Genomic DNA, 20614 nt, shown 5'->3' with positions numbered 1-20614 from the left:
TAAATACTTATCTAAGTGGGAACCAGCAAGGTCAGGGGACAAGGCCTTTGTTCCTTTCTGGGCTGCACCTTCTGTTCGTTATTAGTCGAGTACTGTATAAGTTCACGTAGCGAGCGTCGTTTTGGGACTTACTGAACGATGGCTGGTGCTCAGCGGCTGGTGATAGAAGACAGGATCTGGAGGCTGGAGTCGGAGTCAGGATACAACAGCAATGGAGTCAACAGCGGAGCCAGAGCAGAGCAGAGCAGAGCAGACAGGACCATGTGCGGGGTCTATCTTTATAGTGGCCCCCAATGTCCGTGCCTTTTCGGGGCGGGCTTTACCTGCCATGCATCGATTGGATCAATTCCCAATCGATGCCTCACAAATCCCCCAATCTGAGGGTCTCTTCTTGATGGGTGGGGCAGCCTCTAGGGTCTTTTGTGATGGATACTTCTGGTGCCGTTTCGTCTGGGCCTCCACTTAAAGTATCTATTCAAAACCAAATGTTGCTATTGTGTGTGCCCAGATCTGGATTGCCTCATTAATATGCAAAGCGTTTTGCTATTAATACCTTTGGTTGAGATCTTCCACCTGGCCATAAACTAGTTTTGCTACGTGCAGAATGCTAATCAGTCTTTGCAGACTGCTTGTCTTGGCTAAAACTGCTTTCTCCCTGCAGTCTTAGCAGTTCTCCATTTTGTTAGCCCAGTGTCCATCTTAGGTGGCTACAGAACCACTCCGGCCTGGGCATGAGTCCATCTCAATTGCTTCCTGATTGAATCGATAATCAGTGGAATCAGAGCTGCATTTCCCCATAGGGGCTGAAAATGCTACATGCGCAGCAGGTCGGAAACAAATCCAGAGAAGGACACTGATAGGCTTCAACGAACTGACCATGGCGATTGTGCAGTGAGGTAAAATCTGGGTGGCAATTGATCAGATTTTACACATCGCACTGACACAATTATCTCCCAGACATGGGTCCACATTTAATTCAAAATGACAAGAGAGCATTAAAATCTCCGACTTCCAATGACATAGAGGCAATTTTCACTCATAAACCAGTAACTGTGGTACCATGAAAGCGGGATGGAGACAAGACTAAATTTGATTGGTGACACTCCGGCAGGAATAGAGAGCTGTAGTTCATCCTTGAAAGCAGCAACGTTTAAACAATTGCGCAAAACGTGGGGCTCCAAACCACAATCCGAAACTCAGGCTCCAATGACTGAGCTAGTGGGCACTGGAATAGCAGCTGAACCAATGTCACTGCCCTGCCTTCGCAATGATTGTTGCGAATAGTGGTTCCTTGTTCTACCGGTTAAAAGCAGGAGCTACACAACAGGATCAACGTTGAGTGGCACTGATTCTGCAGAAGAGAACAATCAACTCAGCGAAACTGCATGAAACTTTCACAGCAGTGGGAATCAATCCCACATTGCTATATAGACTGGAATCGAAATCCTCTGTCTTGCACCACTTGTAAGAAGTCTTACACCAGATTAAAGCTGTGCTCCGAAAGCTATGATTCCAAATAAACCTATTGTACTTTAACCTAGTGTAACAGGAGTGCAGAGTACTGGGCTAATGGCAAGATTCTTGGTAATGTAGATGAACACAGAGATCTCGGCATCCAGGTACATAAATCCCTGAAAGTTGCCACCCAGTTTAATAGGGCTGTTAAGAAGGCATATGGTGTGCTAGCTTTTATCAGTAGGGGCATTGAGTTTCGGAGCCACGAGGTCATGCTGCAGCTGTACAAAACTCTGGTGCGGCCGCAGCTGGAGTACTGCGTGCAGTTCTGGTCACCACATTATAGGAAGGATGTGGAAGCTTTGGAAAGGGTTCAGAGGAGATTTACTAGGATGTTGCCTGGTATGGAGGGAAGGTCTTACGAGGAAAGGCTCAGTGACTTGAGGTTGTTTTCGTTAGACAGGAGAAAGCTGAGCGTTGACTGAATAGAGACATATAAGATCGTCAGAGGGTTAGATAGGGTGGACAGTGAGAGTCTTTTTCCTCGGATGGTGATGACCAACACGAGGGGGCATAGTTTTAAATTGATTGGTGGTAGAAAAAGGACAGATGTCAGAGGCAGTTTCTTTATTCAGAGAGTAGTAGGGGTGTGGAAGGCACTGCCTGCAACAGCAGTAGACTTGCCAAATTTAAGGGCATTTAAGTGGTCACTGGACAGACATATGGATGAAAATGGAATAGTGTAGGTCAGATAGGCTTCAGATGGTTTCACGGGTCGGTGCAACATGGAGGGCTGAAGGGCCCGTACTGCGCTGTAATGTTCTATGTTGTAAGACTTCTCCCTGTGCCCACCGCAGCCCAACGCCAGCATCTCCATATCCGTGGATGTTTTGATTACACTACCAGATTCTGGATTTTGTCTGACACTGGGAGAAAGTGCAAACTGCTCAGTCACCCGAAGCTGGAATAGAACCCGGGACGCAAGAGCTGTGAAGCAGCAGTGCGACCATGTATGGTGAACGAGCCCAGAGACGCTGGATTGCTATTCAAATGTTCTCTGCTGCGAACTGAACATTGAATTGCAGAGTTCCTCACACGTTGCAGCAAAAGTAACAGATCGAGGTGAGGATCGAACTCACAACATCGGCATAGCTCGTTGTCTGCACTGCTGTATAAGTACCGCGCGCTAACCGATTGCGCAATTGGAGCCCACAATATGCAGCAGTTCTTCAAAGTTTTGGAATCCATTGAATTCTGTAACGCAGATCTCCGTGAATCCTCAGATCTTGCAGATATTGAAGGGTCGGATGGAGAGATTGTTGGACCCGAAGGGAATTAAAGGTTATCGGGATCGTTTTGGGAATTGGTTTTAAGGACGGTGATTCGCTGTGATATTATTAAGTGTCAGAGGAAGCGCAAGGAGGCTTTTGGTCGATTGCAGCTCCTTAATTTATATTTTATTTCAATGGCATTAGAGCAAACAGAATGGTAAACAGAAAATCCCGACTCAGGTCGTCTGGCGAAGTGGTCCAATGATGTGGAAATGCCGCCTTTGTACTGGGGTGGGCACAGGATGAAGTCTTATAACACTAGGTTAAAGACCAATAGGTTTATTTGGAATCACTAGCTTTAGGAGCGGAAGATTAAACTGATGTTGTAAGACGTCTTACAAGTGGTCCAAAGCAGTGGATTTCGATTCCTGCCTCCATAGCAATGTTGGTTTGATTCCCACTGCTGTCAAAGTTTCATGCAGTTTATCTGTGGCGACTGAATGTGATGTTCTGCACAATCAGTGCCAACCCAAAGTTATGATGTGGAGGTGCTGGCGTTGGACTTGGGTGAGCACAGTAAGAAATCTTACAACACCAGGTTAAAGTCCAACAGGCTTGTTTCAAATCACTAGCTTTCGGAGCACTGCTCGTTCCTCAGGTGAATGAAGAGGTATGTTCCAGACACATATAAAAAGAGAGAAACTCAAAGATGCAAGACATGCTTTGAATGCGAGCAACTGCAGGTAATTAAGTCTTTAGAGATCCCGAGATCTGTAAAGACTGTAAAGATTCGGACCTGAACCCAAAGTTAATCCAATTGTGCAGCTCCTGCTTTTAACAAGTACAACGAAGAACCACAAATTCACTAACAATTATTTCGAAGGCAGGGCAGTGACATTGGGTCAGCTGCTATTTCAGTGCCCAGTAGCTCAGTCGTAAGAGCCTGAGATTCGGATTGTGGTTTGCAGCCCCACGTTTGGCGCAGTTGTTTCAACGTTGCTGCTTTTGTGAATGAACTCCAGCTCTCCATTCCACCCGGAGTGTCAATACTCAAACTTAGTCTTGCCTCCATCCCGCATTGTTAGTATCAGGGTTACTAATTTATGAGTGGACACTACTTCTTTGTCTCGGGATGTCGGAGAGTTTAATGCTTAATTCAGCAAGGTCTTAGGATCAAGGAGCTGCCAGATGCAAACAGGCAGTTCGGGAACCTGAGCTTAGCCTCGAAAGTAGGAACAGGCAGTGTGGGACACAAGGTATTGAGAAGAAATGGAGTTTACAGATAATAAATAGGAAACAGGAATGTGCGCAGTGCCACATATTCACAGTCACAATCTCCTTCCAGTCTTCTGCATGTTGCTCGGGTTTGTCGTCTTTAATGTCTTGCTACAACTTTACAGGTTCTGATGAGACCACGTCAGGAACATCGTGTCAGTTTCGGTCTCCACATTGATGAGACTATACAAGGGGGCATAACGATAAGATTGAGAGTGCGAGATATAAGAGGGATATCCGATGTTGGTTCTTTGCTCCGAGAGTGGATAGGGTGTGGAATGGACTGCCTGCTGTGATAGTGGGGTGGAACACTTTAGTAACTTTCAAGCGGTCTTTGGATAGGACCATGGCTACAGCTGTCATGATGCTAATTGTATTGACATAAAATCATAGAATTACCTTACACAGACTGGAGCCTAAATCCTCCCCTTAGCCCAATCTGTCACGTTACCACGTCTTATTATCGATTGAATGAAATTAAATGTAAACATTCCCAAAATTCACAAGTGATTTTCCTGTTACACTTCTTCTTTCGTTTATTGCCAAGGATTCAGTCAGAAATGGAACATGGAAAGTAACACTGGGGTGAAACCATTCACTTGCACTCAATGTGACAAGAAATTCACGTAGTTATCCAACCAATTGCCAGTCCAACAAATTCACACTCGGGAGAGACTGTTCACCTGCGCCCAGTGTGAGAAGGGATTCACTCAGTTCTGCTCCCTGCTGTCACACCAAGTCCACACTGGGGAGAGGCTGTTCACCGGCTCAGAGTGTGGGAAAGGATTCACTGCCTCATTCCACCTGCTGAGGCATCAGCTAGTACATACTGAGGTGAGATCTTTTTAATGCCCAGACTGCGAACGTGCTTTAAATCTTCAGGTTGTTGGTTCGAGGTCATCCAGTGACGGTTTTTTTTGCTGTTTTCTCCCCATCAGCATTCATTGTTCACAGTTCTGGGTTGTTATTGGGTCCTTGGGCAAAATATGTCTCAAGTGTTAACGGCTCTACTGTGATCCGGTGTTACCAAAATAATTTAGTCAATGAATATCCATGAGAAACATATTACATGTAATAAAATATGTATTTCAAATATGCGATTAAACTTGCTAACTGGACTTAAAGGTTTAAATGTTGGCTGATCTTCCAAAACAATTCCATCTTCCCACAGCTCGCCTTCATTTCCCAATAGAACGAAAAGCTTGTCAATCCCAACCTGAAATGTGTTCAATGATGGAACATGCACAACCCTCTGGTGTGGAGAAGTTCAAAGATTCACAACTTTTTGAGTGAAGAAATGTCTCCTCATCTCAGTCACGAATGAACAGCCCCCTATCCTGAGACTCTGCCGTAGTGTTTTAGATTCCCTGACCAGTGGAAACAATCTCTCAGCGTCCACCCTATCAAACCTATTCACAATTGTGTGGGTTTCGTTGATATCACCGCCCAGTCTTCTAAACTCCAGGGAATTTCAGCCCAAATTTCTCAGCCCCTTTACATAGGAAAACCCTGTCATCCAGAGAAGAATCTCGTGAACATTTGCTGTACCACCTCCAATGCAAGTATATCGTTCATTCAATGTGGAGACGGAAACTGCACACAATATTCCAGATGTGGTCTCATCAGAACCTGAAAAGCTGCAGCAAGAGTTTAAGTACGACAAAGCTTAGCAGCATGCAGAAGACTGGAAGGAGATTGTGACTGTGGCTATTCGGCACTGCACACATTCCTGTATCAGTGTCCGGGGGGACGAGGAAGATGAGATCCTGGTGTGGTTTTACCTTCTCATCTGTAAACTCCATCTCTTCTCAATACGTTGTGTCCTACACTGCCTGTTCCTGCTTTGGAGGCAACGCTTGGGTTCGCCAACTGTCTGTTTGTATCAAGCAGCGCATTGACCCTGGGATATGGACGGACAGAGGGATCTGGATAGGTGAGGTAGCGACAGAAGCAGAAAGAGGTGTGGCATGAATGTGTTTGGAATTTCATGTGTGTCAGTTACTTCCAGTGATGAATATCTGCCGTATGTTGTCTTGAATGTTTCACAGGAGCCGCAGGGTTTTGGAAATTGTAATTGATACATGAGCAGCCTGGAGTACTGTCTCACCTCACTGTCACTGTCACTCCAGCTGAGAGCAATCGGTGTTGCCATTGGCTGCAGAAGTCACTTATATTACAGCTGTCATGGCATATTGTCGGAGATACTTGTCTCGAGTGCAAAAGGTCAGAAATGAAAAGTAAATGCTCTCCTTGATGAACGAAGTGAAAATGAAATGAAAATCGTTTATTGTCGCGAGTAGGCTTCAATGAAGTTACTGTGAAAAGCCCCGAGTCGCCACATTCCGGCGCAGGTCGGGGAGGCTGGTACGGGAATCGAACCGTGTTGCTGGCCTGCTTGGTCTGCTTTAAAAGCCAGCGATTTAGCTGAGAGAGCAAAACTAGCCCCTGCAAATGAATAAACATTCATTCCCTGACCGGGAATCGAACCCGAGCATCAGCGGTGAAAGCGCCGAATGCTAACCACTAGACCACCAGGAACTTTGACCTAATTAAGCGGGACGTTGCCCCAATTCTCTGGTGATCTCGTGGATTCGACCCTGGAACCACTCCGGCCTGGGCACCAGTCCATCAAGCTGATTAGCGAACCTGAACTGCTTCCTGATTGAATCGATAATCAGTGGAATCAGAGCTGCATTTCCCCATAGGGGCTGGAAATGCTACATGCGCAGCAGGTCGGAAACAAATCCAGAGGAGAAGGACACTGATAGGCTTCAACGAACTGACCATGGCGATTGTGCAGTGAGGTAAAATCTGGGTGGCAATTGATCAGATTTTACACATCGCACTGACACAATTATCTCCCAGACATGGGTCCACATTTAATTCAAAATGACAAGAGAGCATTAAAATCTCCGACTTCCAATGACATAGAGGCAATTTTCACTCATAAACCAGTAACTGTGGTACCAAGAAAGCGGGATGGAGACAAGACTAAATTTGATTGGTGACACTCCGGCAGGAATAGAGAGCTGGAGTTCATCCTTGAAAGCAGCAACGTTTAAACAATTGCGCAAAACGTGGGGCTCCAAACCACAATCCGAAACTCAGGCTCCAATGACTGAGCTAGTGGGCACTGGAATAGCAGTTGAACCAATGTCACTGCCCTGCCTTCGCAATGATTGTTGCGAATAGTGGTTCCTTGTTCTACTTGTTAAATTCAGGAGCTACACAACAGGATCAACGTTGAGTGGCACTGATTCTGCAGAAGATAACAATCAACTCAGCGAAACTCCATGAAACTTTTACAGCACTGGGAATCAATCCCACATTGCTATATAGACTGGAATCGAAATCCTCTGTCTTGCACCTCTTGTAAGAAGTCTTACACCAGGTTAAAGCTGTGCTCCGAAAGCTATGATTCCAAATAAACCTATTGTACTTTAACCTAGTGTAACAGGAGTGCAGAGTACTGGGCTAATGGCAAGATTCTTGGTAATGTAGATGAACACAGAGATCTCGGCATCCAGGTACATAAATCCCTGAAAGTTGCCACCCAGGTTAATAGGGCTGTTAAGAAGGCATATGGTGTGCTAGCTTTTATCAGTAGGGGGATTGAGTTTCGAAGCCACGAGGTCATGCTGCAGCTGTACAAAACTCTGGTGCGGCCGCAGCTGGAGTACTGCGTGCAGTTCTGGTCACCACATTATAGAAAGGATGTGGAAGCTTTGGAAAGGGTTCAGAGGAGATTTACTAGGATGTTGCCTGGTATGGAGGGAAGGTCTTACGAGGAAAGGCTCAGGGTCTTGAGGTTGTTTTCGTTAGAGAGGAGAAAGCTGAGCGTTGACTTAATAGAGACATATAAGATCGTCAGAGGGTTAGATAGGGTGGACAGTGAGAGTCTTTTTCCTCGGATGGTGATGACCAACACGAGGGGGCATAGTTTTAAATTGAGGGGTGGTAGAAAAAGGACAGATGTCAGAGGCAGTTTCTTTATTCAGAGAGTAGTAGGGGTGTGGAACGCAATGCCTGGAACAGTAGCAGACTTGCCAAATTTAAGGGCATTTAAGTGGTCACTGGATAGACATATGGATGAAAATGGAATAGTGTAGGTCAGATAGTGTCACATCGAGGGCTGAAGGGCCCGTACTGCGCTGGAATGTTCTATGTTGTAAGATCTTTTCCTGCGCCCACCGCAGCATCTCCATATCCGTGGACGTCTTGGCCATACTACCAGATTCTGGATTTTCTCTAACACTGGGAGAAAGTGCAAATTGCTCAATCACCCGAAGCTGGAATTGAACCCGGACCACAAGAGCTGTGAAGCAGCAGTGCCACCATGTGTGGTGAACCAGCCCAGAGACGCTGGTTTGCTATTCAAATGTTCTCTGCTGCGAACTGAACATTGAATTGCAGAGTCCCTCACAGGTTGCAGCAAAAAAAACTGCTCTAGGTGAGGATCGAACTCACAACCTCGGCATAGCTCGCTGTCTGCACTGCTGTATAAGTACCGCGCGCTAACCGATTGCGCCACTGGAGCCCACAATATGCAGCAGTTCTACAAAGTTTGGGAATCCATTGAATTCTGTACCGCAGATCTCCGTGAATCCTCAGATCTTGCAGATATTGAAGCGTCGGATGGAGAGATTGTTGGACCCGAAGGGAATTAAGGGTTATCGGGATCGTGTTGGGAATTGGTTTTAAGGCTGGGGATTCGCTGTGATCTTATTAGGTGTCAGAGGAAGCGCAAGGAGGCTATTGGTCGATTGCAGCTCCTTAATTTACATTTTATTTCAATGGCATTAGAGCAAACAGAATGGTAAACAGAAAATCCCGACTCTGGTCGTCTGGCGAAGTGGTCCAATGATGTGGAAATGCCGCCTTTGGACTGGGGTGGGCACAGGATGAAGTCTTACAACACTAGGTTAAAGACCAATAGGTTTATTGGAATCACTAGCTTTGGAGCGGAGGTTTAAACTGATGTTGTAAGACGTCTTACAAGTGGTCCAAAGGAGTGGATTTCGATTCCTGCCTCTATAGCAATGTTGGTTTGATTCCCACTGCTGTCAAAGTTTCATGCAGTTTATCTGTGGTGACTGAATGTGCTATTCTACACAATCAGTGCCAACCCAAAGTTAAGATGTGGAGGTGCCGGCGTTGGACTTGGGTGAGCACAGTAAGAAATCTTACAACACCAGGTTAAAGTCCAACAGGCTTCTTTCAAATCACTAGCTTTCGGGGCACTGCTCCTTCCTCAGGTGAATGAAGAGGTATGTTTCAGACACATATATAAAGAGACAAACTCAAAGATGCAAGACATGCTTTGAATGCGAGCAACTGCAGGTAATTAAGTCTTTAGAGATCCCGAGATCTGTAAAGACTGTAATGATTCGGACCTGAACCCAAAGTTAATCCAATTGTGCAGCTCCTGCTTTTAACAAGTAGAACGAAGAACCAAAATTCCAATAACAATTATTTCGAAGGCAGGGCAGTGACATTGGGTCAGCTGCTATTTCAGTGCCCAGTAGCTCAGTCGTAAGAGCCTGAGATTCGGATTGTGGTTTGCAGCCCCACGTTTGGCGCAGTTGTTTCATCGTTGCTGCTTTTGTGAATGAACTCCAGCTCGCCATTCCACCCGGAGTGTCATCACTCAAACTTAGTCTTGCCTCCATCCCGCTTTGTTAGTATCAGGGTTACTAATTTATGAGTGGAAACTACTTCTGTGTCTCGGGAAGTCGGAGAGTTGAATGTTTAATTCAGCAAGATCTTAGGATCAAGGAGCTGCCAGATGCAAACAGGCAGTTGGCGATCCCGAGCTTAGCCTCGAAAGAAGGAACAGGCAGTGTAGGACACAAGGTATTGAGAAGAAATGGAGTTTACAGATAATAAATAGGAAATAGGAATGTGCGCGGTGCCACATATTCACAGTCACAATCTCCTTCCAGTCTTCTGCATGTTGCTCGGTTTTGTCGTTTTTGATGCCTTGCTACAGCTTTTCTGGTTCTGATGAGACCACATCAGGAACATCGTGTCAGTTTCGGTCTCCACATTGAAGAGACTTTCCAAGGGGGCATAACGATAAGGTTCAGAGTGCGAGATATAGGAGGGATATCCGATGTTGTTTCTTTGCTCCGAGAGTGGATAGGGTGTGGAATGGACTGCCTGCTGTGATAGTGGGGTGGAACGCTTTAGGAACTTTCAAGCGGTCTTTCGATAGGACCATGGCTACAGCTGTCATGATGCTAATTTTAAAGACATAAAATCATAGAATTATCTTACACAGACTGGAGCCTAAATCCTCCCCCTTAGCCCAATCAGTCACGTTACCACGTCTCATTATCGATTGAATGAAATTATATGTAAACATTCCCAAAGTTCCCAAGTGATTTTCCTGTTACACTTCTTCTTTCGTTTATTACCAAGGATTCAGTCAGAAATGGAACATGGAAAGTAACGCTGGGGTGAAACCTTTCACTTGCTCTCAATGTGACAAGAAATTCACGCAGTTATCCAACCGATTGCCAGTCCAACAAATTCACACTCGGGAGAGACTGTTCACCTGCGCCAGTGTGAGAAGGCATTCACTTAGTTCTGCTCCCTGATGTCACACCAACAAGTCCACACTGGGGAGAGGCTGTTCACCGGCTCAGAGAGTGGGAAAGGATTCACTGCCTCATTCCACCTGCTGAGGCATCAGCTAGTACATACTAAGATGAGATCTTTTTAATGCCCAGACTGCGAACGTGCTTTAAATCTTCAGGTTGGTGGTTCGAGGCCACCCAGGGACGGCTTTTTTGCTGTTTTCTCCCCGTCGCATTCATTGTTCACAGTTCTGGGTTGTTATTGGGTCCTTGGGCAAAATATGTCTCAAGTGTTAACGGCTCTACTGTGATCTGGTGTTACCAAAATGATTTAGTCAATGAATATTCATGACAAACATATTACATGTAATAAAATATGTATTTCAAATATGCGATTAAACCTGATAACCTGACTTAAAGGTTTAAATGTTGGCTGATCTTCCTACACAATTCCATCTTCCCACAGCTCGCCTTCATTTCCCAATAGAACGAAAAGCTTGTCAATCCCAACCTGAAATGTGTTCAATGATGGAACATGCACAACCCTCTGGTGTGGAGAAGTTCAAAGATTCACAACTTTTTGAGTGAAGAAATGTCTCCTCATCTCAGTCACGAATGAACAGCCCCCTATCCTGAGACTCTGCCGTAGTGTTTTAGATTCCCTGACCAGTGGAAACAATCTCTCAGCGTCCACCCTATCAAACCTATTCACAATTGTGTGGGTTTCGTTGATATCACCGCCCAGTCTTCTAAACTCCAGGGAATTTCAGCCCAAATTTCTCAGCCCCTTTACATAGGAAAACCCTGTCATCCAGAGAAGAATCTCGTGAACATTTGCTGTACCACCTCCAATGCAAGTATATCGTTCATTCAATGTGGAGACGGAAACTGCACACAATATTCCAGATGTGGTCTCATCAGAACCTGAAAAGCTGCAGCAAGAGTTTAAGTACGACAAAGCTTAGCAGCATGCAGAAGACTGGAAGGAGATTGTGACTGTGGCTATTCGGCACTGCACACATTCCTGTATCAGTGTCCGGGGGGAAGAGGAAGATGAGATCCTGGTGTGGTTTTACCTTCTCATCTGTAAACTCCATCTCTTCTCAATACGTTGTGTCCTACACTGCCTGTTCCTGCTTTGGAGGCAACGCTTGGGTTCGCCAACTGTCTGTTTGTATCAAGCAGCGCATTGACCCTGGGATATGGACGGACGGAGGGATCTGGATAGGTGAGGTAGCGACAGAAGCAGAAAGAGGTGTGGCATGAATGTGTTTGGAATTTCATGTGTGTCAGTTACTTCCAGTGATGAATATCTGCCGTATGTTGTCTTGAATGTTTCACAGGAGCCGCAGGGTTTTGGAAATTGTAATTGATACATGAGCAGCCTGGAGTACTGTCTCACCTCACTGTCACTGTCACTCCAGCTGAGAGCAATCGGTGTTGCCATTGGCTGCAGAAGTCACTTGTATTACAGCTGTCATGGCATATTGTCGGAGATACTTGTCTCGAGTGCAAAAGGTCAGAAATGAAAAGTAAATGCTCTCCTTGATGAACTAAGTGAAAATGAAATGAAAATAGTTTATTGTCGCGAGTAGGCTTCAATGAAGTTACTGTGAAAAGCCCCGAGTCGCCACATTCCGGCGCAGGTCGGGGAGGCTGGTACGGGAATCGAACCGTGTTGCTGACCTGCTTGGTCTGCTTTAAAAGCCAGCGATTTAGCTGAGAGAGCAAAACTAGCCCCTGCAAATGAATAAACATTCATTCCCTGACCGGGAATCGAACCCGGGCAGCAGCGGTGAAAGCGCCGAATGCTGACCACCAGGAACGCTGATCTAATTAAGCGGGACGTTGCCCCAATTCTCTGGTGATCTCGTGGATTCGACCCTGGAACCACTCCGGCCTGGGCACGAGTCCATCAAGCTGATAAGCGAACCTGAACTGCTTCCTGATTGAATCGATAATCAGTGGAAGCAGAGCTGCATTTCCCCATAGGGGCTGGAAATGCTACATGCGCAGCAGGTCGGAAACAAATCCAGAGGAGAAGGACACTGATAGGCTTCAACGAACTGACCATGGCGATTGTGCAGTGAGGTAAAATCTGGGTGGCAATTGATCAGAGTTTACACATCACACTGACACAATTATCTCCCAGATATGGGTCCACATTTAATTCAAAATGACAAGAGAGCATTAAAATCTCCGACTTCCAATGACATAGAGGCAATTTTCACTCATAAACCAGTAACTGTGGTACCAAGAAAGCGGGATGGAGACAAGACTAAATTTGATTGGTGACACTCCGGCAGGAATAGAGAGCTGGAGTTCATCCTTGAACGCAGCAACGTTTAAACAATTGCGCAAAACGTGGGGCTCCAAACCACAATCCGAAACTCAGGCTCCAATGACTGAGCTAGTGGGCACTGGAATAGCAGTTGAACCAATGTCACTGCCCTGCCTTCGCAATGATTGTTGCGAATAGTGGTTCCTTGTTCTACTTGTTAAAAGCAGGAGCTACACAACAGGATCAACGTTGAGTGGCACTGATTCTGCAGAAGAGAACAATTACCTCAGCGAAACTGCATGAAACTTTCACAGCAGTGGGAATCAATCCCACATTCCTATATAGACTGGAATCGAAATCCTCTGTCTTGCACAACTTGTAAGAAGTCTTACACCAGGTTAAAGCTGTGCTCCGGAAGCTATGATTCCAAATAAACCTATTGTACTTTAACCTAATGTCAGAGGCAGTTTCTTTATTCAGAGAGTCGTAGGGGTGTGGAACGCACTGCCTGCAACAGCAGTAGACTTGCCAAATTTAAGGGCATTTAAGTGGTCACTGGATAGACATATGGATGAAAATGGAATAGTGTCGGTCAGATAGGCTTCAGATGGTTTCACGGGTCGGTGCAACATCGAAGGCTGAAGGGCCCTTATTACGCTGTAATGTTCTATGTCGTAAGACTTCTCCCTCTGCCCACCGCCAGCATCTCCATATCCGTGGATGGCTTGGCCATACTACCAGATTCTGGATTTTTTCTGACACTGGGAGAAAGTGCAAATTGCTCAGTCACCCGAAGCTGGAATAGAACCCGGGACGGATGAGCTGTGAAGCAGCAGTGCGACCATGTATGGTGAACCAGCCCAGAGACGCTGGTTTGCTATTCAAATGTTCTCTGCTGCGAACTGAACATTGAATTGCAGAGTTCCTCACACGTTGCAGCAAAACAACCGCTCTAGGTGAGGATCGAACTCACAACCTCGGCATAGCTCGCTGTCTGCACTGCTGTATAAGTACCGCGCGCTAACTGATTGCGCCACTGAAGCCTTCAACATGCACCAGTTCTTCAAAGTTTGGGAATCCATTGAATTTTGTACCGCAGATCTCCGTGAATCCACAGATCTTGCAGATATTGTAGCGTCGGATGGAGAGATTGTTGGACCCGAAGGGAATTAAGGGTTATCGGGATCGTGTTGGGAATTTGTTTTAAGGCTGGGGATTCGCTGTGATCTTATTAAGTGTCAGAGGAAGCGCAAGGAGGCTATTGGTCGATTGCAGCTCCTTAATTTATGTTTTATTTCAATGGCATTAGAGCAAACAGAATGGTAAACGGAAAATCCCCGAATCTGGTCGTCTGGCGAAGTGGTCCAATGATGTGGAAATGCCGCCATTGGACTGGGCTGGGCACAGGATGAAGTCTTACAGCACTAGGTTAAAGACCAATAGGTTTATTTGGAATCACTAGCTTTAGGAGCGGAGGTTTAAACTGATGTTGTAAGACGTCTTACAAGTGGTCCAAAGCAGTGGATTTCGATTCCTGCCTCCATAGCAATGTTGGTTTGATTCCCACTGCTGTCAAAGTTTCATGCAGTTTATCTGTGGTGACTGAATGTGCTATTCTACACAATCAGTGCCAACCCAAAGTTATGATGTGGAGGTGCCGGCGTTGGACTTGGGTGAGCAGAGTAAGAAATCTTACAACACCAGGTTAAAGTCCAACAGGCTTGTTTCAAATCACTAGCTTTCGGAGCACTGCTCCTTCCTCAGGTGAATGAAGAGGTATGTTTCAGACACATATATAAAGAGACAAACTCAAAGATGCAAGACATGCTTTGAATGCGAGCAACTGCAGGTAATTAAGTCTTTAGAGATCCCGAGATCTGTAAAGACTGTAAAGATTCGGACCTGAACCCAAAGTTAATCCAATTGTGCAGCTCCTGCTTTTAACAAGTACAACGAGGAACCAAAATTCCAATAACAATTATTTCGAAGGCAGGGCAGTAACATTGGGTCAGCTGCTATTTCAGTGCCCAGTAGCTCAGTCGTAAGAGCCTGAGATTCGGATTGTGGTTTGCAGCCCCACGTTTGGCGCAGTTGTTTCAACGTTGCTGCTTTTGTGAATGAACTCCAGCTCGCCATTCCACCCGGAGTGTCATCACTCAAACTTAGTCTTGCCTCCATCCCGCTTTGTTAGTATCAGGGTTACTAATTTATGAGTGGAAACTACTTCTGTGTCTCGGGAAGTCGGAGAGTTGAATGTTTAATTCAGCAAGATCTTAGGATCAAGGAGCTGCCAGATGCAAACAGGCAGTTCGGGATCCCGAGCTTAGCCTCGAAAGTAGGAACAGGCAGTGTAGGACACAAGGTATTGAGAAGAAATGGAGTTTACAGATAATAAATAGGAAATAGGAATGTGCGCAGTGCCACATATTCACAGTCACAATCTCCTTCCAGTCTTCTGCATGTTGCTCGGTTTTGTCGTCTTTAATGTCTTGCTACAGCTTTTCTGGTTCTGATGAGACCACATCAGGAACATCGTGTCAGTTTCGGTCTCCACATTGAAGAGACTATACAAGGGGGCATAACGATAAGATTGAGAGTGCGAGATATAGGAGGGATATCCGATATTGGTTCTTTGCTCCGAGAGTGGATAGGGTGTGGAATGGACTGCCTGCTGTGATAGTGGGGTGGAACACTTTAGTAACTTTCAAGCGGTCTTTCGATAGGACCATGGCTACAGCTGTCATGATGCTAATTGTATTGACATAAAATGATAGAATTATCTTACACAGACTGGAGCCTAAATCCTCCCCCTGAGCCCAATCAGTCACGTTACCACGTCTTTGTTTGCACTGGAGTGCTGAGCTTGTGGCATTTGAGTGCTACAGTGAGAGTTTGGTGACTGAGGGAGTGCTGAGCTTGTGGCGTTTGAGTGCTACAGTGAGAGTTTGGTGACTGAGGGAGTGCTGAGCTTGTGGCATTTGAGTGCTACAGTGAGAGTTTGGTGACTGAGGGAGTGCTGAGCTTGTGGCATTTGAGTGCTACAGTGAGAGTTTGGTGACTGAGGGAGTTAGGTGAGGAGGGAGTAAGGTGCTCCTTTCATTTCATTTCCTATATTTATCAAAGAGCGTGAAGGGAGCCAGGAGTTTAGAGTTCAGCTGGAAGTAGAGTCGGAGGGCGGAGGTCCAGTTGGTCCACGGGGCAGCTAATTTTGTAAAGTAAGAGGTGATGGAGGCTAGGGCAGTTGCATGCTCCTCCTGTAGGATGTGGGTGGTGAGGGATACCACTGGTGTCTCCGCTGACTATACCTGCGGGAAGTGCACCCAACTCCAGCTCCTCAGAGACCGTGTTAAGGTACTGGAGCTGGAGCTGGATGAACTTCGGATCATCCGGGAGGCAGAGGGGGTCATAGAGAAGAGTTATAGGGAGGTGTGCCACACCAAAGGTACTGGACAAGAGTAGCTGGGTTACAGTCAAGGCAAAGAAAACTAACAGGCAGACAGTGCAGGGATCCCTCGTGGCCGTTCCCCTTCAAAACAAGTATACCGTTTTGGATGCTGTTGGGGGGGATGACCTACCGGGGGAAGGCCCCAGCGGCCAGGTCTCTGGCACTGAGTCTGGCTCTGGGGCTCAGAAGGGAAGGTGGGAGAATAGAAAAGCAATAGTAATAGGAGATTCAATGGTTAGGGGAATAGATAGGAGATTATGTGGTCGCGAGCGAGACTCCCGAAAGGTATGTTGCCTCCCGGGTGCCAGGGCCAGGGATGTCTCTGATCGTGTCTTCAGGATCCTGAAGGGGGAGGGTGAGCAGCCAGAAGTCGTGGTGCACATTGGTACCAACGATGTAGGTAGGAAAAAGGGTGTGGAGGTAATAAACAAGTTTAGGGAGTTAGGCTGGAAGTTAAAGGCCAGGACAGACAGAGTTGTCATCTCTGGTTTGTTGCCGGTGCCACGTGATAGCGAGGCTAGGAATAGGGAGAGAGTGCAGTTGAACACGTGGCTGCAGGAATGGTGTAGGAGGGAGGGCTTCAGGTATCTGGATAATTGGAGCGCATTCTGGGGAAGGTGGGACCTGTACAAGCAGGACGGGTTGCATCTGAACCAGAGGGGCACCAATATCCTGGGGGGGAGGTTTTCTAGTACTCTTCGGGAGGGTTTAAACTAATTTGGCAGGGGAATGGGAACCGGATCTGTAGTCCAGCAACTAAGGTGGACGATAGTCAGGACGCCAAAGCACATAGTGATGCAGTGGGGAAGGTAACAATGACAAAGGAGAGTACTTGCAGGCAAGGAGATGGGTTGAAGTGTGTATACTTTAATGCAAGAAGCATCAGGAATAAGGTGGGTGAACTTAAGGCATGGATCTGTACTTGGGACTACGATGTGGTGGCCATCACAGAAACTTGGATAGAAGAGGGGCAGAAATGGTTGTTGGAGGTCCCTGGTTATAGATGTTTCAACAAGATTAGGGAGAATGGTAAAAGAGGTGGGGGGTGGCATTGTTAATTGAGATAGTATAACAGCTGCAGAAAGGCAGTTCGAGGGGGATCTGCCTACTGAGGTAATATGGGTTGAAGTTAGAAATAGGAAAGGAGCAGTCACCTTGTTGGGAGTTTTCTATAGGCCCCCCAATAGCAGCAGAGATGTGGAGGAACAGATTGGGAAACAGATTTTGGAAAGGTGCAGAAGTCACAGGGTAGTAGTCATGGGCGACTTCAATTTCCCAAACATTGAGTGGAAACTCTTTAGATCAAATAGTTTGGATGGGGTAGTGTTTGTGCAGTGTGTCCAGGAAGCTTTTCTAACACAGTATGTAGATTGTCCGACCAGAGGGGAGGCCATATTGGATTTAGTACTTGGTAATGAACCAGGGCAGGTGATAGATTTGTTAGTGGGGGAGCATTTTGGAGGTAGTGACCACAATTCTGTGACTTTCACTTTAGTAATGGAGAGGGATAGGTGCGAGCAACAGGGCAAGGTTTATAATTGGGGGAAGGGTAAATACAATGCTGTCAGACAAGAATTGAAGTGCAGAAGTTGGGAACATAGGCTGTCAGGGAAGGACACAAGTGAAATGTGGAACTTGTTCAAGGAACAGGTACTGCGTGTCTTTGATATGTATGTCCCTGTCAGGCAGGGAAGAGATGGTCGAGTGAGGGAACCATGGTTGACAAGAGAGGTTGAAGGAGACTTATATAAGGCTGAAGAAACAAGGTTCAGACAGGGCGCTGGAGGGATACAAGATAGCCAGGAGGGAACTGAAGAAAGGGATTAGGAGAGCTAAGAGAGGGCATGAAAAATCTTTGGCGGGTAGGATCAAGGAAAACCCCAAGGCCTTTTACACATATGTGAGAAATATGAGAATGACTAGAGCGAGGGTAGGTCCGATTAAGGACAGTAGCGGGAGATTGTGTATTGAGTCTGAAGAGATAGGAGAGGTCTTGAACAAGTATTTTTCTTCAGTATTTACAAACGAGAGGGGCCATATTGTTGGAGAGGACAGCGTGAAGCAGACTGATAAGCTTGAGGAGATACTTGTCAGGAAGGAAGATGTGTTGCGCGTTTTGAAAAACTTGAGGATAGACAAGTCCCCCGGGCCTGACGGGATATATCCAAGGATTCTATGGGAAGCAAGAAATGAAATTGCAGAGCCGTTGGCAATGATCTTTTCGTCCTCGCTGTCAACAGGGGTGGTACCAGAGGATTGGAGAGTGGCGAATGTCGTGCCCCTGTTCAAAAAAGGGAATAGGGATAACCCTGGGAATTACAGGCCAGTTAGTCTTACTTCGGTGGTAGGCAAAGTAATGGAAAGGGTACTGAGGGATAGGATTTCTGAGCATCTGGAAAGGCATTGCTTGATTAGGGATAGTCAGCACGGATTTGTGAGGGGTAGGTCTTGCCTTACAAGTCTTATTGAATTCTTTCAGGAGGTGACCAAGCATGTGGATGAAGGTAAAGCAGTGGATGTAGTGTACATGGATTTTAGTAAGGCATTTGATAAGGTTCCCCATGGTAGGCTTATGCAGAAAGTAAGGAGGCATGGGATAGTGGGAAATATGGCCAGTTGGATAACAAACTGGCTAACCGATAGAAGGCAGAGAGTTGTGGTGGATGGCAAATATTCAGCCTGGAGCCCAGTTATCAGTGGCGTACCGCAGGGATCTGTTCTGGGTCCTCTGCTGTTTGTGATTTTCATTAACGACTTGGATGAGGGAGTTGAAGGGTGGGTCAGTAAATTTGCAGATGATACGAAGATTGGTGGAGTTGTGGATAGTGAGGAGGGCTGTTGTCGGCTTCAAAGAGACATAGATAGAATGCAGAGCTGGGCTGAGAAGTGGCAGATGGAGTTTAACCCTGACAAGTGTGAGGTTGTCCATTTTGGAAGGACAAATCTGAATGCGGAATACAGGGTTAACGGTAGGGTTCTTGGCAATGTGGAGGAGCAGAGAGATCTTGGGGTCTATGTTCATAGTTCTTTGAAAGTTGCCACTCAAGTGGATAGAGCTGTGAAAAAGGCCTATGGTGTGCTAGCGTTCATTAGCAGAGGGATTGAATTTAAGAGCCGTGAGGTGATGATGCAGCTGTACAAAACCTTGGTCAGGCCACATTTGGAGTACTGTGTGCAGTTCTGGTCACCTCATTTTAGGAAGGATGTGGAAGCTTTGGAAAAGGTGCAAAGGAGATTTACCAGGATGTTGCCTGGAATGGAGAGCAGGTCATACGAGGAAAGGTTGAGGGTGCTAGGGCTTTTCTCATTAGAACGGAGAAGGTTGAGGGGCGACTTGATAGAGGTTTATAAGATGATTAGGGGAATAGATAGAGTAGACAGTCAGAGACTTTTTCCCCGGCTGGAACACACCATTACAAGGGGACATAAATTTAAGATAAATGGTGGAAGATATAGAGGGGATGTCAGAGGTAGGTTCTTTACCCAGAGAGTAGTGGGGGCATGGAATGCACTGCCTGTGGGACTGGTTGAGTCGGAATATTTATGGACCTTCAAGCGGCTATTGGATAGGTACTTGGATTAGGGTAGAATAAGGGAGTGTAGGTTAACTTCTTAAGGGCAGCATGGTAGCATTGTGGATAGCACAATTGCTTCACAGCTCCAGGGTCCCAAGTTCGATTTCGACCTGGGTCACTGTCTGTGTGGAGTCTGCACATCATCCCCGTGACTGCGTGGGTTTCCTCCGGGTACTCCGGTTTCCTCCCACAGTCCAAAGATGTGCAGGTTGGGTGGATTGGCCATGAAAAATTGTCCAAAATTCTATGATTAACCTAGGACAAAAGTTCGGCGCAACATCGTGGGCCGAAGGGCCTGTTCTGTGCTGTATTTCTCTATATCTATATCTATATCTATATCTTATTATCGATTGAATGAAATTAAATGTAAAGATTCCCAAAATTCCCAAGTGATTTTCCTGTTACACTTCTTCTTTCGTTTATTGCCAAGGATTCAGTCAGAAATGGAACATGTAAAGTAACACTGGGGTGAAACCATTCACTTGCACTCAATGTGACAAGAATCGCAGTTATCCAACCGATTGCCAGTCCAACAAATTCTCACTCTGGAGAGACTGTTCACCTGCGCCCAGTGTGAGAAGGGATTCACTCAGTTCTGCTCCCTGCTGTCACACCAAGTCCACACTGGGGAGAGCCTGTTCACCGGCTCAGAGTGTGGGAAAGGATTCACTGCCGCATTCCACCTGCTAAGGCATCAGCTAGTACATACTGAGGTGAGAGCTTTTTAATGCCCA

At 46.3% G+C, this 20614-nt stretch overlaps 2 non-coding genes across 2 annotated transcripts; both read right to left on the bottom strand.

Moving 5' to 3' along the window:
• Positions 1–8443: 8443 nt before the first annotated feature.
• Positions 8444–8538, bottom strand: trnai-uau. Its single transcript has 2 exons — positions 8501–8538; positions 8444–8479 (listed from the first exon to the last, which is right to left on the bottom strand). It is a non-coding gene; the product is annotated as a tRNA-Ile (tRNA).
• Positions 8539–13808: 5270 nt separating this feature from the next.
• trnai-uau lies at positions 13809–13903 on the bottom strand. The gene is made up of 2 exons: positions 13866–13903; positions 13809–13844 (listed from the first exon to the last, which is right to left on the bottom strand). It is a non-coding gene; the product is annotated as a tRNA-Ile (tRNA).
• Between the last annotated feature and the right edge of the window lie 6711 nt (positions 13904–20614).

This window comes from Scyliorhinus canicula, chromosome 17, assembly GCF_902713615.1.
Source record: "Scyliorhinus canicula chromosome 17, sScyCan1.1, whole genome shotgun sequence".
Taxonomy (NCBI): domain Eukaryota; kingdom Metazoa; phylum Chordata; class Chondrichthyes; order Carcharhiniformes; family Scyliorhinidae; genus Scyliorhinus; species Scyliorhinus canicula.
The sequence above is the reverse complement of the archived record's forward strand: the minus strand, read 5'-3'. Positions and strand labels throughout refer to the sequence as shown.